This window comes from Bufo gargarizans, chromosome 1, assembly GCF_014858855.1.
Source record: "Bufo gargarizans isolate SCDJY-AF-19 chromosome 1, ASM1485885v1, whole genome shotgun sequence".
Classification (NCBI taxonomy): domain Eukaryota; kingdom Metazoa; phylum Chordata; class Amphibia; order Anura; family Bufonidae; genus Bufo; species Bufo gargarizans.
In genome coordinates, this window is record NC_058080.1 from 440,806,104 (window position 1) to 440,823,476 (window position 17,373).

At 46.6% G+C, this 17,373-nt stretch overlaps 1 protein-coding gene across 3 annotated transcripts in view; it reads left to right on the forward strand.

Annotated features, from left to right (window-relative positions):
- Window positions 1-6,080: 6,080 nt before the first annotated feature.
- Window positions 6,081-17,373, forward strand: part of PSIP1 (PC4 and SFRS1 interacting protein 1) — a 118,429-nt gene continuing 107,136 nt past the window's right edge. For 2 of the 3 annotated variants that reach the window (XM_044272208.1, XM_044272217.1), the window contains exon 1: window positions 6,081-6,360. The gene's annotated coding sequence lies outside the window, so the exon portion shown is untranslated. The remainder of the gene's footprint in view (window positions 6,361-17,373) is intronic. The other variant, XM_044272198.1, reaches the window with a different exon arrangement.

A 17,373-nucleotide genomic window follows, 5' to 3' on the forward strand; every position in this document is an offset into this window, starting at 1 on the left:
TCACACGAATGTATGTTTTTTGCTGTCCACAAAACACAGATCCACAAAAAACTCAATTTTGTGTGGATCCATGGTAACAATGCCTATCCATGTACAAACCGGATTCCAAAAAAGTTGGGACACTAAACAAATTGTGAATAAAAACTGAATGCAATGATGTGGAGATGGCAAATGTCAATATTTTATTTGTAATAGAACGTAGATGACAGATCAAACGTTTAATCCGAATAAATGTATAATTTTAAAGGAAAAATACGTTGATTCAAATTTTCACGGTGTCAACAAATCCCCAAAAAGTTGGGACAAGTAGCAATAAGAGGCTGGAAAAAGTAAATTTGAGCATAACGAAGAGCTGGAAGACCAATTAACACTAATTAGGTCAATTGGCAACATGATTGGGTATAAAAAGAAAGAGCATCTCAGAGTGGCAGTGTCTCTCAGAAGCCAAGATGGGTAGAGGATCACCAATTCCCACAATGTTGCGCAGAAAGATAGTGGAGCAATATCAGAAAGGTGTCACCCAGCGAAAAATTGCAAAGACTTTGCATCTATCATCATCAACTGTGCATAACATCATCCGAAGATTCAGAGAATCTGGAACAATCTCTGTGCGTGAGGGTCAAGGCCGTAAAACCATACTGGATGCCCGTGATCTCCGGGCCCTTAAACGACACTGCACCACAAATAGGAATGCTACTGTAAAGGAAATCACAGAATGGGCTCAGGAATACTTCCAAAAACTATTGTCAGTGAACACAATCCACCGTGCCATCCGCCGTTGCCAGCTGAAACTGCAAAGAAGAAGCCATTTCTAAGCAAGATCCACAAGCTCAGGCGTTTTCACTGGGCCAGGGATCATTTAAAATGGAAGACTGTTTTGTGGTCAGACGAGTCACGATTCAAAGTTCTTTTTGGAAATCTGGGACGCCATGTCATCCGGAGGACAAGGACAACCCAAGTTGTTATCAATGCTCAGTTCAGAAGCCTGCATCTCTGATGGTATGGGGTTGCATGAGTGCGTGTGGCATGGGCAGCTTGCATGTCTGGAAAGGCACCATCAATGCAGAAAAATATATTCAGGTTCTAGAACAACATATGCTCCCATCCAGACGTCATCTCTTTCAGGGAAGACCCTGCATTTTTCAACAAGATAATGCCAGACCACATTCTGCATCAATCACAACATCATGGCTGCGTAGGAGAAGGATCCGGGTACTGAAATGGCCAGTCTGCAGTCCAGATCATTCACCTGTAGAGAACATTTGGCGCATCATAAAGAGGAAGGTGCAACAAAGAAGCCCCAAGACGATTGAACAGTTAGAGGCCTGTATTAGACAAGAATGGGAGAGCATTCCTATTTCTAAACTTGAGAAACTGGTCTCCTCGGTCCCCAGATGTCTGTTGAGTGTTGTAAGAAGAAGGGGAGATGCCACATAGTGGTGAAAATGGCCTTGTCCGAACTTTTTGGGGATTTGTTGACACCATGAAATTCTGATTCAACATATTTTTACTTTAAAATGGTACATTTTCTCAGTTTAAACTTTTGTTCCGTGATTTATGTTCTATTCTGAATAAAATATTAGACGTTGGCACCTCCACATCATTGCATTCAGTTTTTATTCACGATTTGTATAGTGTCCCAACTTTTTGGGAATCCGGTTTGTACGCAAAACAGACAAGAATAGGACATGTTCTATCTTTTTTGCGGAGCGGCCATACAGAATGCACACTGAGTCATTTCTGTTTCTTTGCAGACCCACTGAAGTGAATGGTTCCGCATATGGGCCGCAAAAAAACAGACACGGACAAAAAAAATGTTTGTGTGCATGAGCTCTTATAATGGTGTGTGTTCCTCCAAGACAGTGGGTGTACAGACGACATTGGGGCTCATTTCTTAAGACCATCATTTTTTTACTGTGTTTTTGGTACGTTACTCTGGTGTTCCTGCCAGAAGATGCGCCTAATTTATGACACAGCGTGCTCTTCATCATAAAATAGGCGCATCTTTGGTAGTCTGTGCTAGCAAGACTAATGGAGATGCGCCTAATTTATCTGCAACTCTTACACCTTTTTCCTGGTGTGAAATTAAATACACAGGCTTTTAAAAAGTCACAAAAAAGGGGGAGTATGACAATTTTTTGCCAAAAAGGTGTAAAAATGTTTGCAAATGACTCCCATTATGTAATTACAATTCAGTACAACTGAGGTCAGGCAGGTACACACAGCATTATATACTACTCACAAATAGTTATGGATATTTGGCTTGCGGGTGAAATTTCAGGACGAACCTAAGGGTCAATTCACACATAAATTCTGTATGGATGGGTCGCATCCATTCCAGAATTTTGGAATGGGGCCGCAAAAGATACAGACAGCACACCGTGTACTTTCCGCATCTGTAGTTCTGTTCCGTGGCCCCGCAAAAAAGATAAAGCATTCATGTCCGCAGCCATGAATAGGCATTTCTATCACAGGGCCGGCGAAACACTTGCGGCCGTGTGAATGGACCCTAAAATGCACTCTAACCTTTATAGGTGAACTTAATGTGACCGTCTCTAAACTTTTGAATACACATGTCCAACTGTTCAGTGTTTCAGTACTTTTTGCACAACTTGCTGTTCTCTAACAAGGAGCTTAAAGAGGACCTGTCACCGTTCCTTGCATTCCCCAGGTAATAACAATTCTGGAGCTCCTATTTTTATGGCTCTGTGTTGTGCCATTCCTCTCTTTCTACTAGACGTTATGAATGAATTGCTAGCAGTCTGCAGTAAGGGTAAAGAGGGGAGGTAACCAGTTGGGGGGGGGTGTATCCGAATAGTCTCACTCTATCCAATCAGTGCTGCCATTTTCAGACTGTGCAGGTATACCTTCCCAGATTGTTACCTCCCCTCTGTACCCTTACTGAAGGCTAATAGCAATTCATTCATAACTTCTAGTAGAAATAATAAAGGAACGGCACCACATAGAGCCATAGAGTAGATGCTCCAGAATTGTTATTACATGGGGAATGCATGGAGCTATTAAAACAGACATGTCAGGAGTGGTGAAAGGTCCTCTTTAACAGCAACATTCACAACAGGTGTTTGATCCATGAATTACCCAATACATTTCCTGGTTCAATTAGAATTGGTATTTAAACAGTTCTCCTCATCATGCTGTTCACATTTTGACATCATGAGACCAAGATGACACGTAACAATTGATCAATAGTACCTCGCCATTGCTAGGCTTCAAGCAGGATGTTCTCAGACGGAAGTAGCCACTGAGCATAGAGTGTCACAGAGTGTCATCAGCAGGTTGCAACAGAGATACAGAGAGACTGGAAGAGTCCCAGAAAGGCATACAAGTAGACATCCCACACTGATGACCGCTTCATTGTGAACAATGCCTGGCGAAACCGGATGATAAATGCCACACAACTCCAGGCACATTTAAGGAAGGTGAGAGGCATCCAAGTGTCACGTCAGACAATTCGAAGCCGTTTACATCAGCATGGTCTGTGAGCTAGACGATCTGTAAGGCTACCTTACCGCAGGCATCATCATCTTGTATGGGCCAGGGAGCATATACCCTGGACGATGGACCAGTGGGCCTTAGCGCTGTTCACTGATGAAAGTCGATTCCCGCTGAGTAGAAATAATGGCTGCCAACAATGTTAGAGATGTCAAGAAGAGCGCTATGCATCAGCCACTGTTGTTTCCAGATGAGACTTTGGTGTAGGTGTTACAGTGTGGGCAGGTGTGTCTAGTCAGTACAGAACTGTCCTACACTTTGTGAATAGTACAGTGACAAGCCCATACTACTTGAATAAAGTAATTAATCCAGTCATTGTGCCTTTGCATGAACAACACAGACCTAATTCCATCTTCATGGACGACAATGCACCAGCTCATCGAGGTCGCAACATTAGGGAACAGCTGCTAGAGATTGAGGTACCTCAAATGGAGTGGCCTGCACTTTCTCCAGACCTGAATGCCATTGACAATCTATGGGATCAGCTGAGTCGCCATGTGGAGGCACGTAAATCTGTGCCTCAGAACCTCAGGGCCGCCCTTCAAGAAGACTGAGATGTCATGCTTCAGCAGACAATAAGTCGACTTGTGAACAGCATGGGATGTCATTGTCAAGCTGTAAGTGATGCTCAAGGACACATGACAAGTTATTGAGACATTGACATTTTTTGGGGGGGTATACCACCACTGTTGTTGGCTTTTGTTTAAATATATTGTTTGAGATGAGGAAATCAGTATTGCATGCTTCTACTTGAATGTCCTACTTTCATAATATAATATCACTGTAGCGTGAACTTTTTACGTTTTCCATAAATTTCACCCGAAAGCCAAATATCCCTTTTTGCGAGTAGTGTATATCATTATAATGCCATGTGTTTAAATCACAGAAATACCTCTAACACGTGGGAGATTTCTCAGAACTGGTGTAAAGGAAAACTGTTGTAGTTGTCCATAGCAACCAATCAGATTTCACCTTTTAGTTTCCAAAGGAGCTCTGGAAAATGAAAGGTGGAATCTGATTGGTTGCTATGGATAACTACAACAGTTTTCCTTTACACCAGTTCTGAGAAATCTTCCTCACAGAGTGTATTTTGCAGATTGAATACGCGTGTGTGAAATTGTGCTAATCCTAAGGCCCCTTTCACACGGGCGAGAATTCTGTGTGGATGCAATGCGTGAGGTGAACGCATTGCACCCGCACTGAATAAGGACCCATTCAGTTCACGAAAATCGCAGCATGTTCTATATTCTGCGTTTTTCACGCAACACAGGCCCCATAGAAATGAATGGGTCTGCGTGAAAATCGAAAGCATCCGCAAGCAAGTGTGGATGCGGTGCGATTTTCATGTTGCTATGGAGACGATAGGGATGAAAGCAACCCTGGACCCCATTAAAGTGTATTCACTGTATTATTTTCTCTTACACCATGGCTATAAGGGAATATAATAGCATTCTTAATACAGAATGCTTAGTAAAATGTGGCTTATGGGGTTAAAATATAAAATAAAAATTCCCTCACCTCATCCACTTGTTCGCGCAGCCAGATCTTCTATCTTCATTCAGCAAGACCCGCGCGGACGTCATCACGTGGTGAGCGCGATTACGTCATCAAAGGTCCTTTTGCAGGTCCTGAAACAAGACGATGCCGGCTGCGCGAACAAGAAGATGAGGTCAGTTATTTTTTATTTTATTTTTTTTAACCCCTAAAGCAGTGATGGCGAACCTATGGCACGGGTGCCAGAGGCGGCACTCAGAGCCCTCTGTGTGGGCACCCAAGCCCTGGAAAAAGTCTATGGCATAGCAATATGTTTTAGACTTTTCCTGTCATTCATTATCCCCAGGACACACTATGAACAGCACAGGCAGCACATAAAATGTAGGCTATTAGTCTATTATAGATAAATGATAAAGGACATGAAAAGATATATTATATTGGTATCTAGGTTAAATTGCCGTGTTGGCACTTTGCGATAAATAAGTGGGTATTTGGTTGCAGTTTTGGGCACTCGGTCTCTAAAAGGTTCACCATCACTGCCCTAAAGCCACATTTTACTAAGCATTCTGTATCAAGAATGCTATTATATTCCTTTATAACCATGTTATAAGGGAAAATAATAAAATCTACACAACACCTAACCCAAACCCGAACTTCGGTGAAGAAGTCCGGGTTCGGGTCTGGGTACCACATTCAGTTTTTTATCACGGTTGTGCAAAACGCATTGCACCCGCGCAATAAAAACGGAACGCAATGCAATCAAAACTGACAACGCAATGCACACGGGACGCATCCGGAACAAGATTTGGGTTGTTTCAGTGGTGGACCTGAATTCTGAGGATTATTGGGGTGAGACTAGACTCTCCTGGAAGCCCATACATTCTAGGCACTATTTTTAGGAGGGTGGCAGCCCTACCTCAGGGTTATAGGTTAGAAATATCAGTCCTTTTGCCGGTAGACTCTAGGATGCCAGAACAGAGTGCGGCAGTAGGCAGCCGCTACTCCACACATCATTAATCTGCCAGCAAGCCTTCTTTTCATTCAAAGAGAGGGAGGGGGAGCCGGGCTGCACCACTCCGACAGAATAGGGGCCCACCGAGTCTTCAGCAGGCGCGTCCGCTCTCTAAACTCGCTAAAATAAGGGGATTCTCGGAGCTGCGCCGCTTCCTGAGCTCGCCGAGCGCGGCGCTGAGGCCTGCACCGGAGCCGAGCCGCCGCCGGTTTTGGCGGGAGTTCTGCGCGTGTGTTCCTCCCCCGTGCAGCGAGCGAGGGAACTGGAGGAGGGGAGCTGAGCTGGTCGCAGGCGGGAGAGGGAGCAGCAGACTGGTGCCGAGCAATAACAACACAGGAGAGGTAAGACGCTTCTGCCATGACACTGCCTGCGGTCCTCGGGCTCTCCCCGCCCGGTGCGAGTGGCTGAGCCCGCCATAAGCAGCCGTCACGGGGGTCCGTGCTGGTATTCGGCCGAGCGTGCGCCGCCTCCTCTCCATGTTTTGTGCACAGGAAGGAAGGGCACCATTGTACACGAGCTGGTGGCACACGAACTAGCGCCAGTGGCCCGGGGCCAGCTTTGTTTTACTGCCATCCAGTGTGGGGCACCAGATCTCCGCCAGTCCCTACATTTACTATGGTCCCTGTGACATGTGATGGGCAGCCATAAGGAGGGGGTGTGTCTGCATTGTTATGAACTGTGTGTCTGTGCATGGCTGCCTGGCATCTGTGCCAATGTAGTGCTGTGGCAGACTAGATTAGACTTGACCGGCCATCCCATACCAGCCAAATGCCCCAGTAGTAGAGGAGACGCATCAAAACTGGTGGAAAGTAGAACTGGCTTAGCTGCCCATAGCAACCAATCAGATTCCTCCTTTTATTTTCCAAAGGAGCTCTGAAAAATGAAAGGTGGAATCTGATTGGTTGCTGTGGGCCAGTAAGCCAGTTTTGAGAAATCTCCTGTATCCATAGGGACTGAGTATAGAGGCACTGCAGCAGATGGGACTAAAGACCAGGTACAGCTCTGTGCAGCATCCTAAAGAGTCTGCCTTGGGCCTCTTTCACACTTGCGTTGTCCGGATCCGGCGTGTATTACACGCCGGATCCGGAAAAACGCAAGTGTACTGAAAGCATTTGAAGACGGATCCGTCTTCAAAATGCTTTTAGTGTTACTATGGCACCCAGGACGCTATTAAAGTCCTGGTTGCCATAGGAGGAGCGGTATACTTACAGTCCGCGCGGCTCCCGGGGCGCTCCAGAGTGACGTCAGAGCGCCCCATGCGCATGGATGACGTGCCATGCGATCACGTGATCCATGTGCTTGGGGCGCCCTGATGTCACTCTGGAGCGCCCCGGGAGCCGCACGGACAGTAAGTATACTGCTCCCCCGCTCCCCGCTACACTTTACCATGGCTGCCAGGACTTTAGCATCCCGGCAGCCATGGTAACCACTCTAAAAAAGCTAAACGTCGGATCCGGCAATGCGCCGAAACGACGTTTAGCTTAAGGCCGGATCCGGATCAATGCCTTTCAATGGGCATTCATTCCGGATCCGGCCTTGCGGCAAGTCTTCAGGATTTTTGGCCGGAGCAAAAAGCGCAGCATGCTGCGGTATTTTCTCCGGCCAAAAAACGTTCCGTTCCGGAATTGAAGACATCCTGATGCATCCTGAACGGATTTCGCTCCCTTCAGAATGCATGGGGATAATCCTGATCAGGATTCTTCCAGCATAGAGCCCCGACGACGGAACTCTATGCCGGAAGACAAGAACGCAGGCGTGAAAGAGCCCTTATTCATGCCTTTACCCTCTGTGATTGCCAATTGTCCATCAGTGGTGTGCGGGGAGAGCTCCTGAATAACCTGGACTCTTCCCCAGTGTGTGCTGTCAGCAGCAGACAAGTGACAGCCTGTCCATTTCAGCCAGTCTGACATAGGGCTGCAGCTATCGATTAATCGAGTACTTTAATAAGAAAAAAACCTAATAAAAACGGTTTCCTTTAAAAATATCATCAGACCCCCATGCCATCAGCTCAACCCTCCCCTTCCCCGACCGGTTGCTATCAGCTCCACGGGCATCCGTCATTTGTGCCATCTGTCCCTAATGCCATGAGTCCCCTGTGCCATCATCCCCACTGATTACTAGCGTGCCCTCAGCTCCCCCAGTGCCATCATCTCTGCCCCTAGTCTCCAGGAGCCCTTTAATACTTACCTCTCCTGTAGGGGCGCCGCTCCACAACTCCTCCGTCTTCTTCTCCGCATGCTGTTGTCATGCAGCGTCAGGTCATATAGTGTACGTGTACTATGTCCTGACGATGTGTCAGGAGGACAGTGCAGCGCGCGGGTCAGCGGGGGACCACGGAGTGGTGAGTAGTAGCAAGCGCTTCATTCCCGCTCTGTGGTCACATGACACAAACGAATCTTGCATCAAGGATTTTTTTGTTTTTTAGTATCGCAATAATTTTTTATGGTATCGAAAACTAATCAAAATTTTGGTATCGAAACAACCCTAGTGTGTCATGTATGCAGTGCAGTGTGTAACGATCGCACACTGCACTACCTACATTGCACACGTGTATACATCGCACACTGCACTACCTACATTGCACACGTGTATACATCGCACACTGCACTACCTACATTGCACACTGCACTACCTGCATTGCACACGTGTATACATCGCACACTGCATTACACACGTGTATACATCGCACACTGCACTACCTACATTGCACACGTGTATACATCGCACACTGCACTACCTACATTGCACACGTGTATACATCGCACACTGCACTACCTACATTGCACACGTGTATACATCGCACACTGCACTACCTGCATTGCACACGTGTATACATCGCACACTGCATTACACACGTGTATACATCGCACACTGCACTACCTACATTGCACGCGTGTATGCATCGCACGCTGCACTACCTGCATTGCACACGTGTATGCATCGCACGCTGCACTACCTGCATTGCACACGTGTATGCATCGCACGCTGCACTACCTGCATTGCACACGTGTATGCATCGCACGCTGCACTACCTGCATTGCACACGTGTATGCATCGCACGCTGCACTACCTGCATTGCACACGTGTATGCATCGCACGCTGCACTACCTGCATTGCACACGTGTATGCATCGCACGCTGCACTACCTGCATTGCACACGTGTATGCATCGCACGCTGCACTACCTGCATTGCACACGTGTATGCATCGCACGCTGCACTACCTGCATTGCACACGTGTATGCATCGCACGCTGCACTACCTGCATTGCACACGTGTATGCATCGCACGCTGCACTACCTGCATTGCACACGTGTATGTGGTGAATGCAGACAGGCTATTATAGGCAAGTGGTAAAGTACAGGGAAGATCCGCCATATTGGACTGGACTTTATAACTTCTCTATAATAGCTTGATTTTATTTAGACCAATAATGGTACCCTGCATGAATCCCCACCTCTTGGGCCCTGTTCACATCACCACTATTTATTTCTGTTGTTCTCATCTAATAGAGCAGAACAACGAAAATAACGGAAGTGCTGGATCGGGCACGTAAGGCTGGGTTTTTGTCATACGATCAACATACACAACAGATGCCATACTGTGACATCCCTCACCATGGAGCTCCATAGTAAAAGGAGAAAAAAAAAAGTGCTGAACAGACCCCGCTTACTATGATGGAGTCCGTTCAGTTTCCATTCACGAGCCTGTCTTTTTACTAGACCAAAAAAGTGCTGCATACAAGGCTTTTCTATCTGGTGTTTAGACAGAATCTGTAACAGAGGCTCCAAACGCAGATGTGAGCGAGTGTAGGCCTATGTATTATGTATTTGAATTACTGCAAATTTCGTACTTCTCGGGTAAAAACGGTCGGAGGAGTATTTTTACTCTTCTGGAAAAAATGTAGTGCAACCTCTGGTGTCAACGTGGGGTAATTAAGTGAATGGAGTAAGTACTTGTGACTACACTGCACTTCTGAGATCACAGGCAGTGTAACGAAGAGGAAGTCACACTCTCTGGGAGCGCCACCTGCTCTTCAAACAGCTGATCAGCGGGGGTGCCAGGTGTCAGACCCCACTGATCAGATATGCTGATCCTGAGGATAGGTGATCAATGTAAACTGCCTGCACAACTCCTTCAATATAGCTGAAGTAAACCCCAGTGTGATAAGGTTACTACAGTAAATTTATTTTTATACACAAGGCTCGTATTTGAGCTTAAGTCATGTGGCGTCTATGGACTCCACAGCTCTATGACTTTTTTTTTTCTATAAATGGAGAAAGTTCAGCACTGCCGCTACTCTCCCTAGGAGTGGCCGTCCTGTAAAGATGATTGCAAGAGCACAGCGCAGACTGCTCAATGAGGTGAAGAAGAATCCTAGAGTGTCAGCTAAAGACTTACAAAAGTCTCTGGCATATGCTAACATCCCTGTTAGCAAATCTACTATACATAAAACACTAAACAAGAATGGATTTCATGGGAGGAAGCCGCTGCTGTCCAAAAAAAAACATTGCTGCACGTTTACAGTTTGCACAAGAGCAGCTGGATGTTCCACAGCAGTACTGGCAAAATGATCTGTGGACAGATGAAACCAAAGTTGAGTTGTTTGGAAGAAACACACAACACTATGTGTGGAGAAAAAAAGGCACAGCACACAAACATCAAAACCGCATCCCAATTGTGAAGTATGGTGGCGGGGGAATCATGGTTTGGGGCTGCTTTGCTGCGTCAGGGCCTGGACGGATTGCTGTCATTGAAGGAAAAATGAATTCCCAAGTTAATCAAGACATTTTGCAGGAGAACCTAAGGCAGTGATGGCTAACCTTGGCACTCCAGCTGTGGTGAAACTACGACTCCCAGCATGCTCCATTTATTTCTATAGAGTTCTAAGAGCAGCCAAGAAAGGAGGGCATCTTGGGAGTTGTAGTTTTACCACAGCTGGAGTGCCAAGGTTAGCCATCACTGACCTAAGGCATCTGTCCACCAGCTGAAGCTCAACAACAGATGGGTGTTGCAACAGGACAACGACCCAAAGCATAGAAGTAAATCAACAACATGATGGCTTAAACAGAAGAAAATACGCCTTCTGGAGTGGCCCAGTAGGAGTCCTGACCTCAACCCGATTGAGATGCTGTGGCATGACCTCAAGAAAGCGATTCACACCAGACATTCCAAGAATATTGCTGAACTGAAACAGTTCTGTAAAGAGGAACGGTCAAGAATTACTCCTGACCGTTGTGCACGTCTGATCTGCAACTACAGGAAACGTTTGGTTAAAGTTATTGCTGCCAAAGGAGGTTCAACCAGTTATTAAATCCAAGGGTTTACATACTTTTTCCACCTACACTGTGAATGTTTACATGGTGTGTTCAATAAAAACATTGTAACATTTAATTATGTGTTATTAGTTTAAGCAGACTGATTATCTATTGCTGTGACTTAGCTGAAGATCAGATCACATTTAAAAACCAATTTGTGAAGAAATCCATATCATTCCAAAGGGTTCACATACTTTTTCTTATGTGTGTGAGATATATAATATATACAGTACAGACCAAAAGTTTGGACACACCTTCTCATTCAAAGAGTTTTCTTTATTTTCATGACTATGAAAATTTGTAGATTCACCCTGAGGGCATCAAAACTATGAATTAACACATGTGAAATTTTATATACATAACAAAAAAGTGTGAAACAACTGAAAATGTCATATTCTAGGTTCTTCAAAGTAGCCACCTTTTGCTGTGATTACTGCTTTGCACACTCTTGGCATTCTCTTGATGAGCTTCAAGAGGTAGTCACCCGAAATGGTCTTCCAACAGTCTTGAAGGAGTTCCCAGAGATGCTTAGCACTTGTTGGCCCTTTTGCCTTCACTCTGCGGTCCAGCTCACCCCAAACCATCTCGATTGGGTTCAGGTCCGGTGACTGTAGAGGCCAGGTCATCTGGCGCAGCACCCCATCACTCTCCTTCATGGTCAAATAACCCTTACACAGCCTGGAGGTGTGTTTGGGGTCATTGTCCTGTTGAAAAATAATGGTCCAACGAAACGCAAACCGGATGGAATAGCATGCTGGTTCAGTATGCCTTCAATTTTGAATAAATCCCCAACAGTGTCACCAGAAAAGCACCATCACACCTCCTCCTCCATGCTTCACGGTGGGAACCAGGCATGTAGAGTCCATCCGTTCACCTTTTCTGCGTCGCACAAAGACACGGTGGTTGGAACCAAAGATCTCAAATTTGGACTCATCAGACCAAAGCACAGATTTTCCCTCCCCCATAACAGCACCTTAGAGAGATGGCTCCGCCCCAGGACAGGAAACCTGCAGCATAAAAAGGTGGAGCCGCTCTCCCACCTCAGTGAGGTTTCCTGTCCTGGTACGGGAGCCTGCAGTTGGTCGTCCTGACCTGGAAGTCGCGGTAGATGCCGGAGGGTCAGCGGCGGCGTGTTGTACCTGCCTTGTCATTCCTCACCCACAGGTGTCGGGTGGCAAGATGGTGGTGACGGAGATTCCGGTCCACATGGGCAGAAGGTGCTGGTCCCTCAGGCGAGGAGGACCGCACCAACGGATTGAGTGTGTCCAGAAGGCCCCAAGATGCAGGATGTAGATGCTGGTTAATGGCGTCCAGGCAGGAAGTGCGTTCCACTGCCGCGCGCTTCCGGTCAGGTGACCGGAAGTTCGGCATCTCGGCAGTTTTGAAAAGCCCTATTCAGGTATGAGTGCTCTTGGGTTATTTGGATCCCCGGTGTCTGAATTCAAAGTGCCAGAAGGTGGATCAGGTTCTGTTCCAGTGGTATCTGTGGCGTGGTGGGTCTGCAGGAAGACATGCATCTCTCAGGTGAGAGGAGTGCTTGGTGGCATAGGGTAACTTTGACAATGTTTCATCAGTGCAGGTTTACCTTCTATTATGAATGAAGAGAGGAGGTCTGAAAGTGCAGATATTGAGATCCTGCCGCCAGTATTGTGAGTCCTAATCTTGGTCCCTAAAGGGTTTAGGCTGTTTCCTTAGATTCCTTAGGGCATGTCCCTTTTTCTTAGACGGTGCCTAAGAAGGTGGTGGCCAAGAAAAAGAACAAGGAATGCCCTATCTGCAAGTGCTCGCTGTCTTCTTACACTCAGAAGCTCTGTCAGCAGTGCATTGAGAAGACGGTGGCTGACGAGACTACGAGTCTTCTGAAAGATCTAAAATCTATTATGTCCAAAGTTAAAAATTCCCTGAAAGCCGGTAGGAAGAGGAGAAGAGCGGTGAGGCAGGAGTCTGACGTGGAATCGGAAGATAGTGAATCTCTCTCCGGGGATGAGGACTCTAATGATTCCTCCTCTTCTGAAGATGACGCAAGAGAAGGGAAGTTCCTATTTCCAGCAGAAGATACAGACAAATTGTTAAAAGTTATCTGATCCACGCTGGAGTTGGAGGATACCAGAGAGGATGGATCTGTAGAAGATGTCGTGTTTGAGGGGCTTAGGGAAAGGAAGCGTAGATGTTTCCCTGTCCATAGATCTATTTCAGCGGTGATAGAGAGTGGAAAAAGCCAGATAAAAAGCCATTTATTTCTAAGACCTTTAAATGGAAGTACCCCTTTGAGGAAGAGGCTTCTACATCTTGGGACAAGGCCCCAAAACTGGATGTAGCCATTTCTAAGATTTCTAAAAGATCCTCCCTGCCTTTTGAGGATATGGGATTTTTAAGGGACCCCTTAGATAAGAGAATAGATTCTTCCCTTAAGAATTCGGGGGAATCTTCTGCGGCTGCTTTCAGGCCTAGTATAGCTGCCACTGTTGTTGCGAGGTCTATATCACTGTTGTTAGATAGGCTAGAGGGGCAGATTAGGGACAAATGCCCTAGAGAGCAGTTGTTAGTGTCTATACCCACTTTCCAGAAGGCCGCGGACTTTATTGCGGATGCCTCGGTGGACACAGTGAGGCTGGAAGCAAGAGCCGCATCCCTTTCCAATTCTGCGCGACGTGCTTTGTGGCTTAAAAATTGGAAAGGGGGAGATATGCCGTCCAAGCTGAGGCTATGTAGCATCCCCTGTGATGGCCAGTTTCTTTTCGGGTCTGAACTTGACTCTTTACTCGAAAAAGCGGCAGATAGAAAGAAAAAATTTCCCCAGGAATCATTCACTCAGTTCAAGCAGTATAAACGGCCCTTTCGGAACCCGTCAAGATTTCAAAATAAGAAGCAGACGAAGGCCTAGATCCGGAAGTAAAGGTTTTTTGTTTAGAGCAGCCACAGCTCGTGCGGGAAAACAGGGAAAGCAATGACGCCATGATCCCAGTAGGAGGAAGATTAAAATTCTTCCTTCCTGCTTAGGAAAAGTTGGCAGGGAAATGGTTGATAGGTCTTCTGCGGGAGGGTCTAAGATTGGAGTTCTTGAGATACCCCGCAGAAAGATTTGTGATTTCAAGATCTTCTCTCATAATGCTGCAAGAAATTAAAAAAATTGACAAGCAAAAAGGTGTTAATTCCTGCCCCAGAGTCAGAGCTAGGGAGAGGTTTCTATTCCACCCTGTTCCTAGTGAAGAAACCAGATGGGTCATACCGGACAATAATAAATCTCCAGATACCTGAACAAGTTCCTGAAAGCCAGAAAATTCAAAATGGAAACTATCAGGTCAGTGATATATCTTTTATCTCCAGGCTGTCATATGGCGGTTCTGGATTTAAAAGATGCTTACCATCATATTCCGATTCATCCAGATCACCAGAGATTCCTCCGGGTGGCTGTAAGAACCGAGTCGGGTCTTCTTCACTATCAGTTCCAGGCACTTCCCTTTGGCCTTTCCATGGCGCCTCAGATCTTTACCAAGGTAGTGGTGGAGATGGCTTCCTTCATCAGAAGGGAGAACATCACGTTTTTGCCTTACCTGGACGATTTTCTGGTGGTGGCCCAATCTCAGGAGGCGTGTGCCAGGGCTCTGAATCGGGTGATGGAGGTACTTCAGTCCCTGGGGTGGCTGTTAAATGTCCAGAAGTCCAGGATGCAGCCGTCAACAAGCCAGGTTTTCTTGGGTCTGGTTTTAAATTCCAGGCTGGAAAAGACTTTCCTCACAGAGCAGAAGGTAGCTGGGGTTCAGGGAGTAGTTCAGAGGGTTCAGTCAGGAGAAGCCTTATCCATAAGGAAAGCTATGTCCCTGTTAGGAGTTTTGACATCCTGCATGCCAGTGGGCGCAGCGACACTCTCGACAGTTACAGGGAGAAATCTTGGCTGCCACGAGACGGGCAGGGACGTCCCTGGAGTCAGTTATAAAATTATCACACATAACTCTTTCATCCCTAAATTGGTGGAAGGAAGTAGAGAATCTGACTCGGGGACTTCCCTGGTCCTTTCCGGAACCAGTAGTTGTGACTACGGACGCCAGCCCCTGGGGGTGGGGGGCTCACTTGGAGGATCAGATTTTTCAGGGAGAGTGGTCTCAGGGTCAGAGACTGTTCTCGTCAAATCGAAAGGAGCTGAGAGCTGTTTTGCTGGCCTTGAGAGCAGTTCTTCCTATGATCCAGAACAGACATGTGAGAGTGATGTCCGACAATCGGACGGTTGTCTCGTATCTCAATCATCAGGGAGGAACCAGGTCAGATTCCTTACAAAAAGAGACTAAATGGATTTTCAAGGAGATAGAGGGGAGAGTGCTTCATCTCTCGGCCATTCGTATCAGAGGGGTCGAGAATTCTCGAGCGGACTTCCTGAGTCACCACAGGTTACGTCAGGGGGAGTGGTCACTGAATCCAGAGATTTTTCTCCCAGATAGTAGATTTATGGGGTCTGCCTTCAGTAGACATGTTCGCCACAAGGGAGAACAGAAAGGTACAAAAACTATTCTCCATCTGGGGTGGACGCTCCAGAGATGGGACTTTCCTCTAGGTTATGCCTTTCCCCCCGCTACAGTTGATTCCTCTAGTGATAAGGAAGATCAGATACGAAGGGGCAAGAGTAATTCTGATAGCTCCCTTCTGGCCGAAGAGGGCGTGGTTTTCCCTGTTGAGAGCCATGTCAGTTTCGGATCCGTGGATCCTGCCAGGAATTCCGGACCTATTGTCACAGGGTCCAGTGTTCCACCCGGAAGTAGAGTCTCTACATCTTTCGGCGTGGAATTTGAAAGGTAATTTTTAGCTAGTCAGGGATTCTCTAAGGAGGTCTTTTCCACTCTAATGAAAAGTAGGAAGGAGGTGACGAATATTATCTATGCGCGGGTCTGGAGAAAGTTCCTGTCCTTTATAGGCGCAGAAAGGGTTTACTGGCCGTTAGAATTTTCAGTGGTTCAGGTGTTGGATTTTTTACAGAAGGGATTGTCCCTCGGGTTGGCAAAAAGTACACTAAAGGTGCAGGTGTCAGCTTTGTCGGTCTTAGGGAGACGGAGTTTAGCCATGGACCCTTGGGTCATTAGGTTTTTTAAGGCAGTAGATAGGATTACGCCAGTAACAGGCCCTAGATTTCCTCCCTGGGACCTTAACTTAGTGTTAAATGCCCTTACCAGACATCCCTTTGAACCTCTAGTCTCTTGCTCCGTTAAAGTGCTTTCCCTTAAGCTAGTTTTGCTGGTAGCCGTAACGTCAGCTAGGAGGGTTGGGGAGATTCAGGCCCTCTCCATTAACCCCCCTTTTATGTCCATCAGAGAAGACAGGGTAGTTCTCAGACCAGATCCTGGTTTTATGCCGAAGGTTCCTTCTAGGACAAATAGGGCTCAGGAGGTAGTTCTTCCAGCTTTCTTTTCAGAACCAAAAGACGACAGAGGGAAGGAGCTGCATTCCCTTGATATCAGGAGGTGTATTTTGCACTACCTGAATGTGACTAAAGACTGGAGAAAATCTTCCGCCTTATTTGTTCTGTTCGGTGGGGCTAGAAAAGGTAATACTGCCTCTAAGGCATCTATTGCCCGCTGGATCAGAGAAGCTATATCCTTGGTGTATTCAGTGTCTGGTGCGTCTCCCCCTGTTTCTGTGAGGGCTCACTCCACGAGGGCGGTGTCCACTTCTTGGGCAGAGAGGTCCAGCGTATCTATTGAACAGATCTGTCGGGCTGCCACCTGGTCTTCTCCGTCCACTTTCTATAAGCACTATAGGCTTCAGCTTGACTCTATTTCTGACCTTCTCTTTGGCACAAAGGTCTTGAGTACTGTCACCCACCCTGAGGATGATCTCTGAAATCTCTAAGGTGCTGTCACGGGGGAGGGGAAAAATGATGATTACACTTACCGGTAATCGGATTTTCCTGACCCCACGACAGCACCTCTTTATTCCCTACCTGTTGGTGTAGGGCTGTGTGTTCACGGGTGTTGCAAATAAATATATAAAAATAAAAATGTGTAAGAACTAAACTAACGTAAGGGGAGTCCCTCATGCTCTGGAAACTC